Here is a 5,000-nt window from a genome sequence, read left to right on the forward strand (position 1 = left end):
GAAGCTGAGGGAAAACTAATCAGAAATCTGATTGTTATTTTAGTAAGTACTTTTAGCCAATGAATACAATTAGTATAATATATTATCTATAATATGAATCTCACCGGTCTGTTTCAATGTATGTATGTATGTATGTATGTATGTATGCATGTATCTCTTCCTAAATCTTTCGATAGAGGCAGCGGATTTTCACGAGATTGGTATCGTTTTGAAGATCGGCACCTCGGATGACAACTATAGAAAAATTGGCTAAAAACATTAATTCCTTCACCCGCAACTGGGCACTTTTCTACAAGGAGCGGTCGCTTTTTTCGCCGGTATTTTCAAAAGCCATCCCCCCTGTTCGATTGATTAGCCTTAATTAAAGCCTTCGCCACTTCCGGTTTGGCGATGGACGCAACAGAAAAAGCGCTGCGCTTTTCTTTTTTTCAGGTTCGATTCTTCACGGTACCGGTTCGAGCTTGCCTGCCTACTACCACTTTTTTTTTTTTTTTGCTCAACACACACCTCCAAACACCCGGACAACGCCGGGTACACAGGCTAGTTTAAAATAAATACGAATGAAGGCCGTATCTGATAACGCATAAATTTTGTAACTATTTCGAATGTGAAATCATTTTCTGTCACTAACAATGATTACGTCCGTACGAAGAATTATTAATCAACAAAAATACGTCTGATATCGATGCATCAAAATAATGTACCTGATTAAGTGAACTTTTTACTCACAGGTCAGAATTAAAGGGCAAGAAGACAAGCGAATTTTTAAATTTCTGAAAATGTGTGTGAAATTTATGCACAAGTTCAAACTTCTTATATTTTTCTTGCGCAGTTTCTTCAAATTTTTTTTTATTACTGTGCATATCACAATTTGTGGGGGACGTTTTTTTATCAACAGAGTACAAAGAATCTTTAAAAGAAACTAAATGTAGTAGTAGTAAATCTATTATCAGTTTAAAAAAAAAAAAAATCCAGAAGAAAACAAAATGGAGCAGGTCGTTTTGCGGGTGAGCTCTGTGTTAATATTTTATTTTATTTTAAAAAAAAATACGTAATAATGTTTAAGTTTTTAATATTTTAATTTCGAATCATTTTTCTTTTTTTTAATTTTACAAAAAAAAATATTAACCAAAGAAAACGCACCAAACACCGGTGAATAGAAATAAGGTTGCATATAAAATAAATTCTAATGTTGAATGAGTTACAATTGGAACGGTTATAATTATAACAATTATGAATGAAAATTTAAAATATCAATCGCATTAAATATCAAAATCGAAAAGTTGATTGGAAAAAGTTGAGAACATTTTGATGAAATTAATCTGTTCACATGAAAATAAATTGAGAACTTTGTATTCCTAAGCTATTAAAAATAATAGCTAATAGACAATCTCTCTCTCCACACACACACACACACACACATATATATATACATGCACATATATATATATATACATATATATATACATACACATATACATATATGTGTATGTATATATATATATAGATAGATACATATATATACATATATATATGTACACATATATGTGTGTGTATAAATATACATATACGTACATATATATGTATACATATATATATATACATATGTACACATATATATGTGTGTATAAATATACATATACATACATATATATACATATGTATACCCATATATATATACATATATATGTGTATGTATATATATATATATATATATATAAGCTACTACATTGAATATATAAATCAAATCTGACTAGATAACAGACAATTTTTAATTTTTATCTTGTTTGCTTATCTATCTATCTATCTATCTATCTATTTTCAATTTCTCATTAATATAGATAGAATCATGGGAAAGTTCAACAACAAAAAATTAATTGTAAAAAGAACAAGTCAAAATAACGTTGAGAAAAGTATAAATGTATTCTTCGCTTTACGTAATGCTTTAAGAATTTAAAGGAAAAAACACTAAGATATCCGGCTTAAATCAAAATATAGCATCAGTCCAATTATCACTCGAAGAAAGATGATCCAAACTTAAAGCAATGTTCATTCGTTCATACCCATCCAGAGTGTCCCATTTAAGGCAATCGATTTTCCTCACACTTCAAACTAATATTGTATCCATGTTTCCTATCGTGGAGAGACAAGTTTAAAGGGACACATGGTTTCTATCTAATTTCATGAAGTATGCTGGTCATATTTATTTACCTGTATTTGGATTGTGGTACATTGCTGACCCGCACAAAGAAAGGCCAATGTTGTTGAATGATGGCTAAGTCTGTCATAAGAAGTATCGAAGAAGTGTCTGCTGAAGCTGACGCTCAAATTTTATATTAGTTGGGAGTAATTTTTTAGTGTTGTGGAAATTGCTGTGATTTGATTACACCAGGTCTAATAATGTTCCTCGATTCCATGTCTAGGAATAACAGTGCACTATCACACCTATGATTATTGAACATGTTGGATGTTTACCATAAATGATGTTGCTCGGTATATAATTTATATAATAAATAACTCAGAGATTAAGCGGTTACGAAAGTATGTACATATATAGACAATAGTCCTGAAGTAAATTTTAAAGCCCGATTTCGCTTTCTGTCTAACTCTTCATCTTTCGTATCCTTTCACTTCATACATACATGATGATTGCAACGTCTTGTCAGACGAGTGCCACTCCCTCAGTCATTTAAAATCCATGAGCCCAAATGCCTGAGGGAGTATCTATACAAAGATGATGTTACAGAGTCTTAGCTTTGTACGACAGCTAAGTCTCTCTCTCGGTTCAAAATGTTGAGATCCAGCAACAAGCAAGAGCAAGATAGCCAGCAACAAATTAAACTGCAGACCAGCTTAATGCGGGTGCTGGTCTCCCACTTTGTTTTTTAAATCAGAGATTTGCTTCTCCTAGAAAGGTTGCCTTCACCACGGCTTACGGGAGCCCTCTCCATCCCAATACACATACACACACACACACACACACACAAATATACACTGTGCTAGTTGGCCGTTGACCCAGAAAAAGAGTTCATTCGCCCTTTGGAAGGTCTTGTTTTTAGTCCTTCAGGGAGACTAGCAACCCTCCTCACCAAACAAGTCTGGTGGGGGAACCAGTTTAGTCGCCGGTGACCAGACCATGAGGCAGGTAGTACTGGGTTACATGGTACCAGTAGCATATGACATGACCTGGCAAAATACATACATACATACATACATACATACATACATACAGACATACATACATACAGACATACATATATGCATAAAGAGAGAGGGAGACAGACAGACAGAGAGAGGAAGAGAGAGAAGGAAAAAGAAAGACAACCTACATGTGTGTATATGTCCGTATGTGTGTATGCTTGCTTGGGTGTTTACGTCCTAATTACTGTTGATTATGCGTGTCTATCGTAATTTTCTTTTATTAGACATCAATATCATACATATATTGTTCATCAACTGGATACCATAATACTCTGTTCACGGCACCTTATAAGGACAAAGGGCCATTAAAAATTTCAGACTGATTGGCACAGTAGTTCCTGAAAACAAGTGGAACGGATACACAGAGGGACAGACTAAAAGAAATATAATATAAATAACATTTAAATCCCCAAGCTCATTTTAGGCACACAACCGAATCACAAACACGGCCAGTATCCCCAAATAGTTCGATATAGTTTAAAAATGTATTTATTAAATATAAAAATAATGATTGTGTTGAATATGCTAAATTTTACGAAATAATTTGTCATCAGAAATGTTATTTTATCAGATAACTATAATATGGTATATAATTTTATTTTATTAACTGACTATATATATATATATATATACATGCATATAGAATATATATGCACATATACATACATATATATACACACATATATATATATACATATGTATACACACATATATACACAAACATATATATGCACATATATACACACACATATATACAAAAACATATATGCACATATATACACACACATATATATACACACATATATACACAAACATATATACACACACATATATACACAAACATATATACACACACATATATACACACACATATATACACAAACATATATACACAAACATATATACACACACATATATACACAAACATATATACACACACGCATATATATACATATATATATACATACACATATATATACATATATATATACGTACACACACATTTATATACCTATATATATACACACACATATATATATATACGCACATATATACACATATATACACACAGATATATATCCCAAACGTCTGGCCATGATAGAGGGCAAACAAAAGTTGGATGTTATGGTTTCAAATGATCTGAAATAATTGCAAGAGGAGACTTGATTCCAAATATTTCTCATGTGTTATATCTCCCCTCTTTTGTAAATAGGATAGGATTATAAAAAGAAATCGTTAGACATTGTGAAATTTACTTTATGTATGAAAATCAAAGAGAAGGAGACATAACATATTAGAAATATTTAGAATCAAGTCTTACATTGCTGTTGTTTCCGATTATTTGAAACCACAGCAACAAGTTTTAGTCTCCGCTTCATCCAGGTGAGAGGTTTTGGGGAGATATCAGATACTTTGTAATTCATATGCAAAACTAAGAAAAAAATGACTGTGATTGAAACATTTTATCACTGTAGAAACGTGCCAAAAAGAGGGTCTAAATGATAAATGATCCCCTTAATATGCGACCCTAACGGCAAATATCATATAGCCCACTACACAAAACACAACGAGCCTTTATTTGTAAAATTCTGATCAATAGTCGCTGCGATTTGGAACTCAGAAAATTGTCTAAAAAGGTGGTAGTGTCTCCCTCTGTTTATATATATATATATATATATATATATATATATATATATATATATATATATATATATATCTGCGTGTATAATTATATACTGTAAGCCAAATTGAATATTGAAATGTGTATATCTTTGGTTCTATGGGACGAAACTACATGG

Source organism: Euprymna scolopes, chromosome 3 (genome assembly GCF_053919585.1).
Source record: "Euprymna scolopes isolate OS-2025 chromosome 3, ASM5391958v1, whole genome shotgun sequence".
NCBI lineage: Eukaryota > Metazoa > Mollusca > Cephalopoda > Sepiida > Sepiolidae > Euprymna > Euprymna scolopes.